Raw genomic sequence first — 23,362 nt, 5'->3', positions numbered from 1 at the left:
AGACCGACCAAACGACATAAACCGACCGACATAGACCGAGCGAAATAGACCGAAGGACATAGACCGTCCGACATTGTCCGACCGACATAGACCGACCAAACGACATAGACCGACCGACATAGACCGACCGACATAGACCGACCGGCCAACATAGGCCAAACGACCGACATAGACCGACCGATATAGACCGACCGAACGACCGACATAGACCGAACGACCGACATAGACAGACCGACATAGACCCAATGACATAGACCGACCGAAATGGACCCAACGATAAAGAGCGACCGACCGACGTAGACCGACCGACATAGACCGAGCGACATAGACCGAGCGACATAGACCGACCGACCGACATAGACCGACCGACCGACATAGACCGACCGACCGACATACACTGACCGACATAGACCGACCGACATAGACTGACCGAGATAGACTGACCGACTGACATAGACCGAACGACATAGACCGACGGACATACACCGACCGAACGACATAGACCGAACGACATAGACCGAACGACATAAACCGAACGACATAAACCGAACGACCGATATAGACCGACCAAACGACATAGACCGACTGACATAAACCGACCGACATAGACCGACCGACATAGACCGAACGACCGATATAGAACGACCAAACGACATAGACCGACCGACATAGACCGAGTGACATAGACCGAACGACATAGACCGACCGACATTGACCGACCGACATAGACCGACCAAACGACATAGACCGACCGACATAGACCGACCGACATAGACCGGACGAGCAACATAGACCGACCAAACGACATAAACCGACCGACGTAGACCGAGCGAAATAGACTGAAGGACATAGACCGTCCGACATTGTCCGACCGACATAGACCGACCAAACGACATAGACCGACCGACATAGACCGACCGACATAGACCGACCGGCCAACATAGGCCAAACGACCGACATAGACCGACCGATATAGACCGACCGAACGACCGACATAGACCGAACGACCGACATAGACAGACCGACATAGACCCAACGACATAGACCGACCGACATGGACCCAACGATAAAGACCGACCGACCGACATAGACCGACCGACATAGACCGAGCGACATAGACCGAGCGACATAGACCGACCGACCGAAATAGACCGACCGACTGACATAGTCCGACCGACCGACATACACCGACCGACATAGACCGACCGACATAGACTGACCGAGATAGACGGACCGACCGACATAGACCGAACGACATAGACCGAGCGACGTAGACCGAATGACCGACATAGACCGACCGACCGACATAGACCGACCAACCAACATAGACAGACCGACCGACCAAGACCGACTGACGGACATAATCCGACCGACATAAACCGCCCGACATAGACCAACCGACCGACATAGACCAACGACATAGACCGAACAACCAACATAGACCATCCAACCGACATAGGCTGACCAACCGACATAGTCCGACCGACATAGACCAACCGAAATTGACCGACCGACCGACATAGACCAACCGACATGGACCGACCGACATAGACCGACCGACGTAGACGGAACGACATAGACCGACCGACATAGACTGACCGAGATAGACTGACCGACCGACATAGACCGAACGACATAGACCCACTGACCGACATACACCGACCGACATAGACCGACCGAGATAGACTGACCGAGATAGACTGACCGACCGACATAGACCGAGCGACATGGACCGACCGACCGACGTAGACCGACCGACCAAGACCGACTGACGGACATAGTCCGACCGACATAAACCGCCCGACATAGACCGACCGACCGACATTGACCGAACGACATAGACTGAACAACCAACATAGACCATCCGACCGACATAGACTGACCAACCGACATACACTGACCGACTTAGACCAACCGACATAGACCGACCAACATAGACTGACCAACAGAGACTGACCGACCGACTTTGACCGACCACCCGACAAAGATCGACCAACAAAGACCGACCAACCGACATAGACCGACCGAATTAGACCGACCGAATTAGACCGACCGACATAGACCGACCGACATACACCGACCGAACGACATAGACCGAACGACTGACAGAGACCGACCGAACAACATAGACCGACTGACCAACATAGACCGACCGACATAAAGCGACCGACCGACATAGTCCGACCGACATAGACCGACTGACATAGACCGACCGAACGACATAGACCGAACAACATAGACCGACCGACATAAACCGACCGATAGACATAGACGATTGATCAAGACCGACCGACATAGCCCGAACGACATAGACCGACCGACCTAGACCAACCGACATAGACCGAACTACATAGACCGAACGACCTAGACCGCCTGACATGGACCGACCGACATAGAGAGACCGACCGACCAAGACTGATCGACCGACATAGTCCGACCGACATAGACTGACCGACATAGACCGACCGACCGACATAGACCGACCGTCATAGACTGTCCGACATAGACCGACCGACATAGACCAACCGACCGACATAGACCGACCGATCGACATAGACCGACTGACCGACATAGACCGACCGACATAGACCGAATGACATAGACCGACCGACATAGACTGACCGAGATAGACTGACCGACCGACATAGACCGACGGACATAGACCGAATGACATAGACCCACTGACCGACATATTCCGACCGACATAGACCGACCGACATAGACTGTTCGACATAGACTGACCGACCGACATAGACCGACCGACCGACATAGACCGACCGACATAGACCGACCGAACGACCGACATAGACGGAACGACCGACATAGACCGACCGATATAGACCGACCGAACGAGATAGACTGACCGACCGACATAGACCGACCGACTTAGACCAACCGACATAGACTGACCGACATAGACTAAACGACATAGACTGACCGACCGACATAGACCGACCGACCGACATAGACCGACCGACATAGACCGACCGAATGACCGACATAGTCGGAACGACCGACATAGACCGACCGATATAGACCGACCAAACGAGATAGACCGACCGACATGGACCCAACGATAAAGTCCGACCGACCGACATAGACCGACCGACATAGACCGACCGACATAGACTGACCGAGATAGACTGACCGACCGACATAGACCGACCGACAGCGACCGACCGTCATAGACCGAGCGACATAGACCGACCGACCGACAAGACCGACCAACCGACATAGACAGACCGACCGACCAAGACCGACCGACGTATATAGTCCGACCGACATAAACCGCCCGACATAGACCGACCGACCGACATAGACCGTACGACATAGACCGAGCAACCAACATAGACCATCCGACTGACATAGACTGACCAACCGACATACACCGACCGATTTAGACCAACCGACATAGACCGACCAACATAGACTGACCAACAGATACTGACCAACCGACTTTGATCGACCACCCGACAAAGATCGACCAACAAAGACCGACCAACCGACATAGACCGACCAAATTAGACCGACCGAAATAGACCGACCGACATAGACCGACCGACATACACCGACCGAACGACATAGACCGACCGACATAGACCGAACGACATAGACCGAACGACATAAACCGAACGACATAAACCGAACGACCGATATAGACCGACCAAACGACATAGACCGACTGACATAAACCGACCGACATAGACCGACCGACATAGACCGAATGACCGATATAGAACGACCAAACGACATAGACCGACCGACATAGACCGAACGACATAGACCGACCGACATTGACCGACCGACATAAACCAACCGACATAGACCGACCGACCGACATAGACCAACCGACATAGACCAACCGACATAGACGGAACAGACATAGACCGAACGATATAGACCGACCGACATAGACCGACCGACATAGACTGACCGAGATAGACCGAACGACGTAGACTGACCAACCGACATAGACCGACTGACATAGACCGACCGACAAAGACGGAACGACATGGACCGACTGACATAGACCGAACGACATAGACCAACCGACATAGACCGACCGACATAGACCGATCGACATAGAGTGAACAACATAGACTGACCGACAAAGACCGACTGACCGACATAGACCGACCGACATAGAGTGAACAACATACACCGAACGATATAGACCGACCGACATAGACCGACTGACATAGACTGAACGACCGCCAAAGAATGACCAACATAGACGATATAGACCGACCGACCGACATAGTCCGACCGACATAGACCGACCGACCGACAGAGACGAACCGACATAGACCGACCAACATAGACTAACCAACAGAGACTGACCGACCGAATTTGACTGACCACCCGACATAGATCGACCGACAATGTCCGACCGACCGACATAGACTGACCAAATGAAATAGACCAACCGACATAAACCGACCGACATAGACTGACCAACCAAGATGGACTGACCGACATAGTCCGACCGACATAAACCGCCCGACGTAGACCGAACTACATAGACCGAACGACATAGACGGAACGACATAGACCGCCTGACATGGACCAACCGACATAGACCGACCAACCCACATAGACAGACTGACCGACCGAGATAGTCTGACCGACATAGACCGACTGACCGACATAGACCGACCGACATGGACCGAGCAACATAGACTGACCGACATACACCGAACAATACAGACCGACCGACATAGACCGACCGACATAGACCGACCGACTGACATAGACTGAACGACCGCCAAAGAATAACCGACATAGACCGAACGATATAGACCGACCGCCCGACATAGTCAGAACAACAGAGACCGAGCGACATAGATAGACCTACCGACATAGACCGACCGACCGACCGACATAAACTGAAAGACATAGACCGACCGACGTAGGCTGACCGACCAACATAGACCGACCGACCGACATAGACCGAGCGACCTAGACCGACTGACGTAGACCGACTGACATAGACCGAACGACATAGACCGAATGACATAGACCGACCGACATAGGCGGAACGACATAGACCGAACGACATAGACTGCCTGACATGGAACGACCGACATAGACCGACCGACATAGACCGAACGACATAGACCGTCCGACATAGCCCGACCGACATAGAACAACCGACATAGAACGACCGACCGACCGACATAGACCGACCGACAGACAGAGGCCGAACGACATAGACGGATTGACCGACATAGACCGAACGAAATAGATCGACCGACATAGACAGACCGACCGACATAGACCGACCGATATAGACCGAGCGACATAGACCGACCGACATAGACCGACCGACATAGACTGAACCACATGGACAGATCGACATGGACCGACCGGCCAAGACCGACCGACCGACATAGACCGACCGACCGACATAGACCGACTGACGTAGACCGACCGACCAACATAGACCAAACGACATATACCGATCGACATGGACCGACCGACCAAGACCGACCGACCGACATAGACGGACCGACGGACCGACCGACATAGACCGAGCGACCTAGACCGACCGAAGTAGACCGACTGACATAGACCGACCGACATAGACCGAACGACATAGACCGACCGACATAGACCGAATGACATAGACCGACCGACATAGACCGACCGACATAGACAGAACGACATAGACCGACCGACATAGACCGAACGACATAGAGCGCCTGACATGGACCGACCGACATAGACCGACCATCCAACATAGACAGACCGACCGACCAAGACCAACCGACCGATTTAGTCCGACCGATATAAACGGCCCGACGTAGAACGACCGACCGACAAGACCGAACAACCTACATAGAACGTCCAACGGACATAGACTGACCAACCGACATAGACTGACCGACATAGACCGACCGACCGACAGAGACCGACCGACAGACAGAGACCGAACGACATAGACGGATCTACCGACATAGACCGACCGACATAGACCGAACGACATAGACCGACCGACATAGACCGACCGACATAGAACGACCGACATAGAACGACCGACATAGACCGACCGACATAGACCGACCGACATAGACAGACCGAAATAGATCGACCGACATAGACAGACTGACCGATATAGACCGACCTACATACACCGACCGACCGACATAGACCGACCGACGTAGACCGAACCACATGGACAGATCGACATGGACCGACCGACCAAGACCGACCGACATAGACGGACCAACCTACATAGTCAGACCGACCAACCAAGACCGACCGACGGACATAGTCCGACCGACATAGACCGACCGAAATAGACCGAACGACCGACATAGACTGAACGACATAGACCGACCGACAGAGCCCGAGCGACATAGACCGAACGACCAATATATACCGACCGACTGACATAGACCGAGCGACATAGACCGACCGAAATAGACTGACCGACATAGACCGACCGACATAGACAGAACGACCGACATAGACCGAACGACCGACATAGACCGACCGATATAGACCGACCAAACGACATAGACCGAAGGACATAGACAGACCGACGTAGACCGACCGACATAGACCAACCGACATAGACCGATCGACATAGACCGACCGACCAAGACCGACCGACCGACATAGACAGAACGACCGACATAGACCAAACGACCGACATAGACCGACCGATATAGACCGACCAAACGACATAGACCGAAGGACATAGACAGACCGACGTAGACCGACCGACATAGACCGACTGACATAGACCGAACGACCGACATAGACAGACCGACATAGACCGAACGACCGACGTAGACTGACTGACATAGACCGATCGATATAGACCGAATGACCAACATAGACTGATATAGACCGAACGACTTAGCCCGACTGAGATAGACCGATGGACATAGACCGAACAACATAGATCGAACGACATAGACCGACCGACCTAGACCGACCAAACGACATAGACCAACCGACATAGACCGAGCGAAATAGACCGACCGTCATAGACCCAGCAACATAGACCGAGCGACATAGACCGAACGACATAGACCGAATGACATAGACCGACCGACCTAGACCGAGTGAGATAAACCAACCGACATAGACCGACCGACCGACATAGACAGACCGACCGACCAAGACTGACCGACGGACATAGTCCGACCGACATAAACCGCCCGACATAGACCGACGACATAGACCGAACAACCAACATAGACCATCCGACCGACATAGACTGACCAACCGACATAAACCGACCGACTTAGACCAACCGACATTGACCGACCAACATAGACTGACCAACAGAGACTGACCGACCGACTTTGACCGACCACACGACAAAGATCGACCAACAAAGACCGACCGACCGACGTAGACCATCCGAATTAGACCATCCGAATTAGACCGACCGAATTAGACCGACCGACATAGACCGACCGACATAGACCGACCGACATAGACTGACCAACCGACATAGACCGAACGACTGACATAGACCGATCGAACAACATTGACCGACCGAACAACATAGACCAACCGACATAAAGTGACCGACCGACATAGACCGACCGACATAGACCGAGCGACATAGACCGAACGACATAGACCGACCGACATTGACCGATTGACATAGACCGACCAAACGACATAGACCGACCGACATAGACCGGACGACCGACATAGACCGAGCGACATAGACCGAATGACATAGACCGACCGACATTGTCCGACCGACATAGACCGACCAAACGACATAGACCGACCGACATAGACCGACCGACCAACATAGACCGAACGACCGACATAGACCGACCGAATGACATAGACCGACCAACCGACATAGACCGAACGACTGACATAGTCCGAACGACCGACATAGACAGACCGACATAGACCCAACGACATAGACCGGCCGACATGGACCCAACGATAAAGACCGACCGACCGACATAGACCGACCGACATAGACTGACCGAGATAGACTGACCGACCGACATAGACCGAACGACATAGACCGACGGACATAGACCGACCGACAGAGACCGACCGACATAGACCGAGCGACATGGACCGACCGACCGACATAGACTGACCGACCGACATAGACCGACCGAACAAGACCGACTGACGGACATAGTCCGACCGACATAAACCGCCCGACATAGACCGACCGACCGACATTGACCGAACGACATAGACCGAACAACCAACATAGACCATCCGACCGACATAGACTGACCAACCGACATACACCGACCGACTTAGACCAACCGACATTGACCGACCAACATAGACTGACCAACAGAGACTGACCGACCGACATTGACCGACCACCCGACAAAGATCGACCAACAAAGACCGTACAACCGACATAGACCGACCGAAATAGACCGACCGAAATAGACCGACCGACATAGACCGACCGACATACACCGACCGAATGACATAGACCGAACGACTGACCTAGACCGACCGAACAACATAGACCGACCGACCAACATAGACCGACAGACATAAAGCGACCGACCGACATAGACCGACCGACATAGACCGACCGACATAGACCGACCGAACGACATAGACCGACCAACATAGACCGACCGATAGACATAGACGATCGATAAAGACCGACCGACATAGCCCGAACGACATAGACCGACCGACCTAGACCAACCGACGTAGACCGAACTACATAGACCGAACGACATAGACCGCCTGACATGGACCGACCAACATAGAGAGACCGACCGACCAAGACTGTCCGACCGACATAGACTGACCGACATAGACCGACCGACCGACATAGACCGACCGTCATAGACTGTCCGACATAGACCGACCGACATAGACCAACCGACCGACATAGACCGACCGATCGACATAGACCGACTGACCGACATAGACCGACCGACATAGACCGAATGACATAGACCGACCGACATAGACTGACCGAGATACACTGACCGACCGACATGGACCGACCGACATAGACCGAATGACATAGACCGACGGACTGACATAGACCGACCGACATAGACTGAACGACATAGACTAACCGACCAACATAGACCGAGCGACATAGACCGACCGAATGACATAGACTGACCAAAATGGACCGAACGACATAGACTGACCGACCGACATAGACCAAACGACCGACATAGACCGACCGAACGACATAGACCGAACGACCGACATAGACCGACCAACAAAGACCGACCGAACGACAGACATCGACCAAACAACCGACATGGAGAGACCGATATAGATGACCGAATGACACAGACCAACCGACATAGACCAAAAGACAAAGAACGACCGACATAGACCGACCGACATAGACCGAACGACCGACAAAGACTGACCGACCGACATAGACCGGCCGACATAGACCGAACAACATAGACCGCCCGACATAGACCAACCGACATAGACCGACCGACATAGACTGATCGACCCACCGAAATAGAACGACCAACCGACATTGACCGACCAACCGACATAGTCCAGCCGATATAAACCGCCCAACATAGACCGACCCACATTGACCGACCGACCAACTGACATAAACCTCCCGACTTAGACCGCCTGACATAGACCGAACGACATATAACGAAAGACATAGATTGACCCACATAGACTGACCGACATAGACCGAACGACATAGACCGACCGAACGACATAGACCGACCAAACGACATAGACCGAACGACATACACCGACCGACATAGACTAACCGACCGACATAGACCGACCGAAATAGACCGAACGACATAGACCGACCAACATAGACCGACCGACATAGACCGACTGACCGACATAGAAAGAATGACCGACATAGCCCAAACGACATAGACCGACCGACAAAGACCAACCGACATAGACCGAACGACATAGACCGACTGACTGACATAGACTGACCGACATAGACCGTCCGACATAGACCGACCGACATAGACCGACCGACATATACCGACCGACCGGCATAGACTGACCGATTGACATAGACCGACCGACCGACATAGACCGACCGACAGACATAGACCGAACGACATAGACCGACCGACACAGACCGACCGACATAGACTGACCGACCGACATAGACCGACCGACATAGACCGACCGAACGACATAGACCGACTGACCGATGTAGACCGACCGACCGACATAGACCAACCGACATAGTCCGAACGACATAGACCGACCGACCGACATAGACCGAACGAAATAGACCGAACGACATAGACCGACCGACCTAGACAGAACGACCGACATAGACCGACCGACCGACATAGACCGACCGATATAGACCGAACAACATAGACCGAACGACATAGACCGACCGACCGACATAGACCGAATGAAATAGACCGAACGACATAGACCGACCGACATAGACCGAGCGACATGGACCGACCGACCGACATAGACCGAACGACATAGACCGATCGACATAGACCGACTGACATAGACCGACCAACCGACACAGACAGACCGACCGACCAAGACCGACCGACGGACATAGTCCTACCGACATAAACCACCCGACATAGACCGACCGACCGACATAGACCGACCGACCTAAACCGAACGACCGACATAGACTGACTGACATAGACCGATCGATATAGACCAAACGACCGACATAGACCGACCAAACGACATAGACCAACCGACATGGACCGACCGACATAGACCGACCGACATAGACGGACCGACATAGACTGACCGAGATAGACTGACCGACCGACATAGACCGAGCGACATAGACCCACTGACCGACATAGACCGACTGACATAGACGGAACGACATAGACCGACCGAGATAGACCGAACGACATAGAGCGCCTGACATGGACCGACCGACATAGACCGACCATCCAACACAGACAGACCGACCGACCAAGACCAACCGACCGATTTAGTCCGACCGATATAAACGGCCCGACGTAGAACGACTGACCGACAAGACCGAACAACCTACATAGAACGTCCAACGGACATAGACTGACCAACCGACATAGACTGACCGACCGACATAGACCGACCGACAGAGACCGAACGACATAGATGGAACCACCGACATAGACCGACCGACATAGACCGACCGACATAGACCGACCGACATAGACCGACCGACATAGACCGACCGAACGACATAGACCGACCAACATAGACCGACCGATAGACATAGACGATCGATAAAGACCGACCGACATAGCCCGAACGACATAGACCGACCGACCTAGACCAACCGACGTAGACCGAACTACATAGACCGAACGACATAGACCGCCTGACATGGACCGACCAACATAGAGAGACCGACCGACCAAGACTGTCCGACCGACATAGACTGACCGACATAGACTGACCGACCGACATAGACCGACCGTCATAGACTGTCCGACATAGACCGACCGACATAGACCAACCGACCGACATAGACCGACCGATCGACATAGACCGACTGACCGACATAGACCGACCGACATAGACCGAATGACATAGACCGACCGACATAGACTGACCGAGATACACTGACCGACCGACATGGACCGACCGACATAGACCGAATGACATAGACCGACGGACTGACATAGACCGACCGACATAGACTGAACGACATAGACTAACCGACCAACATAGACCGAGCGACATAGACCGACCGAATGACATAGACTGACCAAAATGGACCGAACGACATAGACTGACCGACCGACATAGACCAAACGACCGACATAGACCGACCGAACGACATAGACCGAACGACCGACATAGACCGACCAACAAAGACCGACCGAACGACAGACATCGACCAAACAACCGACATGGAGAGACCGATATAGATGACCGAATGACACAGACCAACCGACATAGACCGAAAGACAAAGAACGACCGACATAGACCGACCGACATAGACCGAACGACCGACAAAGACTGACCGACCGACATAGACCGGCCGACATAGACCGAACAACATAGACCGCCCGACATAGACCAACCGACATAGACCGACCGACATAGACTGATCGACCCACCGAAATAGAATGACCAACCGACATTGACCGACCAACCGACATAGTCCAGCCGATATAAACCGCCCAACATAGACCGACCCACATTGACCGACCGACCAACCGACATAAACCTCCCGACTTAGACCGCCTGACATAGACCGAACGACATATAACGAAAGACATAGATTGACCCACATAGACTGACCGACATAGACCGAACGACATAGACCGACCGAACGACATAGACCGACCAAACGACATAGACCGAACGACATACACCGACCGACATAGACTAACCGACCGACATAGACCGACCGAAATAGACCGAACGACATAGACCGACCAACATAGACCGACCGACATAGACCGACTGACCGACATAGAAAGAATGACCGACATAGCCCAAACGACATAGACCGACCGACAAAGACCAACCGACATAGACCGAACGACATAGACCGACTGACTGACATAGACCGACCGACATAGACCGTCCGACATAGACTATCCGACATAGACCGACCGACATAGACCGACCGACATATACCGACCGACCGGCATAGACTGACCGATTGACATAGACCGACCGACCGACATAGACCGACCGACAGACATAGACCGAACGACATAGACCGACCGACACAGACCGACCGACATAGACTGACCGACCGACATAGACCGACCGACATAGACCGACCGAACGACATAGACCGACTGACCGATGTAGACCGACCGACCGACATAGACCAACCGACATAGTCCGAACGACATAGACCGACCGACCGACATAGACCGAACGAAATAGACCGAACGACATAGACCGACCGACCTAGACAGAACGACCGACATAGACCGACCGACCGACATAGACCGACAGATATAGACCGAACAACATAGACCGAACGACATAGACCGACCGACCGACATAGACCGAATGAAATAGACCGAACGACATAGACCGACCGACATAGACCGAGCGACATGGACCGACCGACCGACATAGACCGAGCGACATAGACCGACCGACATAGACCGACTGACATAGACCGACCAACCGACACAGACAGACCGACCGACCAAGACCGACCGACGGACATAGTCCTACCGACATAAACCACCCGACATAGACCGACCGACCGACATAGACCGACCGACCTAAACCGAACGACCGACATAGACTGACTGACATAGACCGATCGATATAGACCAAACGACCGACATAGACCGACCAAACGACATAGACCAACCGACATGGACCGACCGACATAGACCGACCGACATAGACGGACCGACATAGACTGACCGAGATAGACTGACCGACCGACATAGACCGAGCGACATAGACCCACTGACCGACATAGACCGACTGACATAGACGGAACGACATAGACCGACCGACATAGACCGAACGACATAGAGCGCCTGACATGGACCGACCGACATAGACCGACCATCCAACATAGACAGACCGACCGACCAAGACCAACCGACCGATTTAGTCCGACCGATATAAACGGCCCGACGTAGAACGACTGACCGACAAGACCGAACAACCTACATAGAACGTCCAACGGACATAGACTGACCAACCGACATAGACTGACCGACCGACATAGACCGACCGACAGAGACCGAACGACATAGATGGAACCACTGACATAGACCGACCGACATAGACCGACCGACATAGACCGACCGACATAGACCGACCGACATAGAACGACCGACATAGACCGACCGACATAGACAGACCGAAATAGATCGACCGACATAGACAGACTGACCGACATAGACCGACCTACATACACCGACCGACCGACATAGACCGACCGACATAGACCGAACCACATGGACAGATCGACATGGACCGACCGACCAAGACCGACCGACATAGACGGACCAACCTACATAGTCAGACCGACCAACCAAGACCGACCGACGGACATTGTCCGACCGACATAGACCGACCGAAATAGACCGAACGACCGACATAGACTGAACGACATAGACCGACCGACAGAGCCCGAGCGACATAGACCGAACGACCAATATATACCGACCGACCGACATAGACCGAGCGACATAGACCGACCGAAATAGACTGACCGACATAGACCGACCGACATAGACAGAACGACCGACATAGACCGAACGACCGACATAGACCGACCGATATAGACCGACCAAACGACATAGACCGAAGGACATAGACAGACCGACGTAGACCGACCGACATAGACCGACCGACATAGACCGACCGACATAGACCGATCGACATAGACCGACCGACCGACATAGGCCGACCGACATAGACCGAACGACAAGGACCGACCGACCAAGACCGATCGACCGACATAGACCGACCGACCGACATAGACCGACTGACATAGACCGAACGACCGACATAGACAGACCGACATAGACCGAACAACCGACGTAGACTGACTGACATAGACCGATCGATATAGACCGAACGACCAACATAGACTGATATGGACCGAACGACTTAGCCCGACCGAGATAGACCGATGGACATAGACCGAACAACATAGATCGAACGACATAGACCGACCGACATAGACCGACCAAACGACATAGACCAACCGACATTGACCGAGCGAAATAGACCGACCGTCATAGACCCAGCAACATAGACCGAGCGACATAGACCGAACGACATAGACCGAATGACATAGACCGACCGACCTAGACCGAGCGACATAGACCAACCAACCGACATAGACAGACTGACATAGACCAACCAACTGACATAGACAGACCGACCAACCAAGACTGACCGACGGACATAGTCCGACCGACATAAACCGCCCGACATAGACCAACCGACTGACATAGACCGACGACATAGACCGAACAACCAACATAGACCATCCGACCGACATAGACTGACCAACCGACATACACCGACCGACTTAGACCAACCGACATTGACCGACCAACATAGACTGACCAACAGAGACTGACCGACCGACTTTGACCGACCACACGACAAAGATCGACCAACAAAGACCGACCAACCGACTTAGACCATCCGAATTAGACCATCCGAATTAGACCGACCGAATTAGACCGACCGACATAGACCGACCGACATAGACCGACCGACAGAGACCGACCGACCAACATAGACCGACCGACCGACATAGACCGAACGACTGACATAGACCGACCGAACAACATAGACCGACCGAACAACATAGACCAACCGACATAAAGCGACCGACCGACATAGACCGACCGACATAGACCGAGTGACATAGACCGAACGACATCGACCTACCGACATTGACCGATTGACATAGACAGACCAAACGACATAGACCGACCGACATAGACCGACCGACATAGACCGGACGACCGACATAGACCGACAAAACGACATAAACCGACCGACATAGACCGAGCGACATAGACCGAACGACATAGACCGACCGACATTGTCCGACCGACATAGACCGACCAAACGACATAGACCGACCGACCAACATAGACCGAATGACCGACATAGACCGACCGAATGACATAGACCGACCAACTGACATAGACCGAACGACCGACATAGACCGAACGACCGACATAGACAGACCGACATAGACCCAACGACATAGACCGGCCGACATGGACCCAACGATAAAGACCGACCGACCGACATAGACCGACCGACATAGACCGACCGACATAGACTGACCGAGATAGACTGACCGACCGACATAGACCGAACGACATAGATCGACCGACATAGACCGAGCGACATAGACCGAGCGACATAGACCGACCGACCGACATAGACCGACCGACCGACAGAGACCGACCGACCGACATACACTGACCAACAGAGACCGACCGACATAGACTGACCGAGGTAGACTGACCGACCGACATAGACCGAACGACATAGACTGACGGACATAGACCGACCGACATAGACCGAGCGACATGGACCGACCGACCGACATAGACTGACCGACCGACATAGACCGACCGACCAAGACCGACTAATGGACATAGTCCGACCGACATAAACCGCCCGACATAGACCGACCGACCGACATTGACCGAACGACATAGACCGAACAACCAACATAGACCATCCGACCGACATAGACTGACCAACCGACATACACCGACCGACTTAGACCAACCGACATAGACCGACCAACATAGACTGACTAACAGAGACTGACCGACCGACTTTGACCGACCACCCAACAAAGATCGACCAACAAAGACCGACCAACCGACATAGACCGACCGAAATAGACCGACCGAAATAGACCGACCGACATAGACCGACCGACATACACCGACTGAACGACATAGACCGAATGACTGACCTAGACCGACCGAACAACATAGACCAACTGACCAACATAGACCGACAGACATAAAGCGACCGACCGACATAGACCGACCGAACGACATAGACCGACCGACATAGACCGACCGATAGACATAGACGATCGATAAAGACCGACCGCCATAGCCCGAACGACATAGACCGACCGACCTAGACCAACCGACGTAGACCGAACTACATAGACCGAACGACATAGACCGCCTGACATGGACCGACCAACATAGAGAGACCGACCGACCAAGACTGTCCGACCGACATAGACTGACCGACATAGACCGACCGACCGACATAGACCGACCGTCATAGACTGTCCGACATAGACCGACCGACATAGACCAACCGACCGACATAGACCGACCGATCGACATAGACAGACTGACCGACATAGACCGACCGACATAGACCGAATGACATAGACCGACCGACATAGACTGACCGAGATAGACTGACCGACCGACATAGACCAACCGACATAGACCGAATGACATAGACCGACCGACTGACATAGACCGACCGACATAGACTGAACGACATAGACTAACCGACCAACATAGACCGAGCGACATAGACCGACCGAATGATATAGACCGACCAACATGGACCGAACGACATAGACTGACCGACCGACATAGACTGACCGACCGACATAGACCGACCGACCAAGACCGACTGATGGACATAGTCCGACCGACATAAACCGCCCGACATAGACCGACCGACCGACATTGACCGAACGACATAGACCAAACAACCAACATAGACCATCCGACCGACATAGACTGACCAACCGACATACACCGACCGACTTAGACCAACCGACATAGACCGACCGAAATAGACCGACCGAAATAGACCGACCGACATAGACCGACCGACATACACCGACTGAACGACATAGACCGAGCGACATAGACCGAGCGACATAGACCGAACGACATAGACCGACCGACATTGTCCGACCGACATAGACCGACCAAACGACATAGACCGACCGACATAGACCGACCGACATAGACCAAACGACCGACATAGACCGACCGAACGACCGACATAGACCGACTGAACGACATAGACCGAACGACTGACCTAGACCGACCGAACAACATAGACCAACTGACCAACATAGACCGACAGACATAAAGCGACCGACCGACATAGACCGACCGACATAGACCGACCGAACGACATAGACCGACCGACATAGACCGACCGATAGACATAGACGATCGATAAAGACCGACCGACATAGCCCGAACGACATAGACCGACCGACCTAGACAAACCGACGTAGACCGAACTACATAGACCGAACGACATAGACCGCCTGACATGGACCGACCAACATAGAGAGACCGACCGACCAAGACTGTCCGACCGACATAGACTGACCGACATAGACCGACCGACCGACATAGACCGACCGTCAAAGACTGTCCGACATAGACCGACCGACATAGACCAACCGACCGACATAGACCGACCGATCGACATAGACCGACTGACCGACATAGACCGACCGACATAGACCGAATGACATAGACTGACCGACATAGACTGACCGAGATAGACTGACCGACCGACATAGACCGACCGACATAGACCGAATGACATAGACCGACCGACTGACATAGACCGACCGACATAGACTGAACGACATAGACTAACCGACCAACATAGACCGAGCGACATAGACCGACCGAATGATATAGACCGACCAACATGGACCGAACGACATAGACTGACCGACCGACATAGACCAAACGACCGACATAGACCGACCGAACGACATAGACCGAACGACCGACATAGACTGACCGACAAAGACCGACCGAACGACCGACATCGACCAAACAACCGACATGGAGAGACCGATATAGATGACCGAACGACACAGACCAACCGACATAGACCGAACGACAAAGAACGACCGACATAGACCGACCGACATAGACCGAACGACCGACAAAGACTGACCGACCGACATAGACCGGCCGACATAGACCGAACAACATAGACCGACCGACATAGACCAACCGACATAGACCGACCGACATAGACTGATCGACCCACCGACATAGACCGACCGAACGACATAGACCGACCGAAATAGACCGACCGCCCAACATAGACCGACCGACCGACATAGACCGACCGACCTAAACCGAACGAACGACATAGACTGACTGACATAGACCGATCGATATAGACCGAACGACCGACATAGACCGACCAAACGACATAGACCGAGCGACATAGACCGACCGACATAGACCGAACGACATAGACCGACCGACATAGACCGACCAAACGACATAGACCGACCGACATAGACCGAGCAACATAGACCGACCGAACGGCATAGACTGACTGACATAGACCGAACGACATAGACCGATCGACCGACATAGACCGAACGACCGACATAGACTGACCGATATTGACCGACCGTACAACATAGACCGACCGAACGACGTAGACCGAACGACATAGACCAACCAACCGACATAGACCGAACGACCGACATCGAGAGACCGATATAGATGACTGAACGACACAGACCGACCAACATTGACCGAACGACATAGACCGACCGACCGACACAGACCGTACGACATAGACCGAACAACCAACATAGACCATCCGACTGACATAGACTGACCAACCGACATACACCGACCGACTTAGACCAACCGACATAGACCGACCGACATAGACCGAGCAACATAGACCGACCGACATAGACTGACCGAACGACATAGACCGAACGTCCGAGATAGACCGACCGATATAGACCGACCGTACGACGTAGACCGACCGAACGACATAGACCGACCAACCGACTTAGAGAGACCGACCGACCAAGACCGACCGACGGACAAAGTCCGACCGACATAAACCGCCCGACATAGACCCACCGACCGAAATAGACTGACTGACATAGACCGAACAACCAACATAGACCATCCGAAAGACATAGACTGACCAACCGACATACACCGACCAACATAGACCAACCGACATAGACCAACCAACATAGACTGACCAACAGAGACTGACCGACCGACTTTGACCGACCACACGACAAAGATCGACCAACAAAGACCGACCGACCGAATTAGACCGACCGAATTAGACCGACCGACATAGACCGACCGACATAGACCGACCGACATAGACCGACCGACCGACATAGACCGAACGACTGACATAGACCGACCGAACAACATAGACCGACCGAAAAACATAGACTGACCAACATAGACCGACCGACATAAAGCGACCGACCGACATAGACCGACCGACATAGACCGACTGACATAGACCGACCGAACGACATAGACCGAACGACATACACCGACCGACATAGACCGACCGATAGACATAGACGATCGACATAGACCGACTGACATAGACCGACCGAACGACATAGACCGAACGACATACACCGACCGACATAAACCGCCCGACGTAGACCGAACTACATAGACCAAACGACATAGACGGAACGACATAGACCGCCTGACATGGACCAACCGACATAGACCGACCAACCCACATAGACAGACCGACCGACCGAGATAGTCTGACCGACATAGACCGACTGACCGACATAGACCGACCGACATAGATCGAATGACATAGACCGACCGACTGACATAGACCGACCGACATAGACTGAACGACATAGACTAACCGACCAACATAGACCGAGCGACATAGACCGACCGAATGATATAGACCGACCAACATGGACCGAACGACAGAGACTGACCGACCGACATAGACCAAACGACCGACATAGACCGACCGAACGACATAGACCGACCGACAAAGACCGACCGAACGACCGACATCGACCAAACAACCGACATGGAGAGACCGATATAGATGACCGAACGACACAGACCAACCGACATAGACCGAACGACAAAGAACGACCGACATAGACCGACCGACATAGACCGAACGACCGACAAAGACTGACCGACCGACATAGACCGACCGACATAGACCGACAGACATAGACCGCCCGACATAGACCAACCGACATAGACCGACCGACACAGACTGATCGACCCACCGAAATAGAACGACCAACCGACATTGACCGACCAACCGACATAGTCCAGCCGATATAAACCGCCCAACATAGACCGACCGACCGACATAGACCGACCGACCTAAACCGAACGACCGACATAGACTGACTGATATAGACCGATTGATATAGACCGAACGACCGACATAGACCGACCAAACGACATAGACCGAGCGACATAGACCGACCGACATAGACCGAACGACATAGACCGACCGACATAGACCGACCAAACGACATAGACCGACCGACATAGACCGAGCAACATAGACCGACCGAACGACATAGACCGACATAGGCCGAACGATATAGACCGACCCACCGACATAGACCGAACGACCGACATAGACTGACCGATATTGACCGACCGTACGACATAGACCGACCGAACGACATAGACCGAACGACATAGACCGACCAACCGACATAGACCGAACGACATAGACCGAACGACATAAACCGAACGACATAAACCGAACGACCGATATAGACCGACCAAACGACATAGACCGACCGACATAAACCGACCGACATAGACCGACCGACATAGACCAAACGACCGATATAGAACGACCAAACGACACAGACCGACCGACATAGACCGAGTGACATAGACCGAACGACATAGACCGACCGACATTGACCGACCGACATAGACCGACCAAACGACATAGACCGACCGACATAGACCGACCGACATAGACCGGACGAGCAACATAGACCGACCAAACGACATAAACCGACCGACATAGACCGAGCGACATAGACCGAACGACATAGACCGACCGACATTGTCCGACCGACATAGACCGACCAAACGACATAGACCGACCGACATAGACCGACCGACATAGACCAAACGACCGACATAGACCGACCGAACGACCGACATAGACCGACTGAACGACATAGACCGAACGACTGACCTAGACCGACCGAACAACATAGACCAACTGACCAACGTAGACCGACAGACATAAAGCGACCGACCGACATAGACCGACCGACATAGACCGACCGACATAGACCGACCGATAGACATAGACGATCGATAAAGACCGACCGACATAGCCCGAACGACATAGACCGACCGACCTAGACCAACCGACGTAGACCGAACTACATAGACCGAACGACATAGACCGCCTGACATGGACCGACCAACATAGAGAGACCGACCGACCAAGACTGTCCGACCGACATAGACTGACCGACATAGACCGACCGACCGACATAGACCGACCGTCATAGACTGTCCGACATAGACCGACCGACATAGACCAACCGACCGACATAGACCGACCGAACGACATAGACCGACTGACCGACATAGACCGACCGACATAGACCGACCGACATAGACCGACCGACATAGACCGAATGACATAGACCGACCGACTGACATAGACCGACCGACATAGACTGAACGACATAGACTAACCGACCAACATAGACCGAGCGACATAGACCGACCGAATGATATAGACCGACCAACATGGACCGAACGACATAGACTGACCGACCGACATAGACCAAACGACCGACATAGACCGACCGAACGACATAGACCGAACGACCGACATAGACCGACCGACAAAGACCGACCGAACGACCGACATCGACCAAACAACCGACATGGAGAGACCGATATAGATGACCGAACGACACAGACCAACCGACATAGACTGACTGATATAGACCGATCGATATAGACTGAACGACCGACATAGACCGACCAAACGACATAGACCGAGCGACATAGACCGACCGACATAGACCGAACGACATAGACCGACCGACATAGACCGACCGACATAGACCGAGCAACATAGACCGACCGAACGACATAGACCGACATAGACCGAACGATATAGACCGACCCACCGACATAGACCGAACGACCGACATAGACTGACCGATATTGACCGACCGTACGACATAGACCGACCGAACGACATAGACCGAACGACATAGACCGACCAACCGACATAGACCGAACGACATACACCGAACGACATAAACCGAACGACATAAACCGAACGACCGATATAGACCGACCAAACGACATAGACCGACCGACATAAACCGACCGACATAGACCGACCGACATAGACCAAACGACCGATATAGAACGACCAAACGACACAGACCGACCGACATAGACCGAGTGACATAGACCGACCGACATTGACCGACCGACATAGACCGACCAAACGACATAGACCGACCGACATAGACCGACCGACATAGACCGGACGAGCAACATAGACCGACCAAACGACATAAACCGACCGACATAGACCGAGCGACATAGACCGAACGACATAGACCGACCGACATTGTCCGACCGACATAGACCGACCAAACGACATAGACCGACCGACATAGACCGACCGACATAGACCAAACGACCGACATAGACCGACCGAACGACCGACATAGACCGACTGAACGACATAGACCGAACGACTGACCTAGACCGACCGAACAACATAGACCAACTGACCAACATAGACCGACAGACATAAAGCGACCGACCGACATAGACCGACCGACATAGACCGACCGAACGACATAGACCGACCGACATAGACCGACCGATAGACATAGACGATCGATAAAGACCGACCGACATAGCCCGAACGACATAGACCGACCGACCTAGACCAACCGACGTAGACCGAACTACATAGACCGAACGACATAGACCGCCTGACATGGACCGACCAACATAGAGAGACCGACCGACCAAGACTGTCCGACCGACATAGACTGACCGACATAGACCGACCGACCGACATAGACCGACCGTCATAGACCGACCGACATAGACCGACCGACATAGACCAACCGACCGACATAGACCGACC

This window comes from Carcharodon carcharias, chromosome 11 (assembly GCF_017639515.1).
Source record: "Carcharodon carcharias isolate sCarCar2 chromosome 11, sCarCar2.pri, whole genome shotgun sequence".
NCBI lineage: Eukaryota > Metazoa > Chordata > Chondrichthyes > Lamniformes > Lamnidae > Carcharodon > Carcharodon carcharias.
This window is presented reverse-complemented; position numbering follows the sequence as displayed.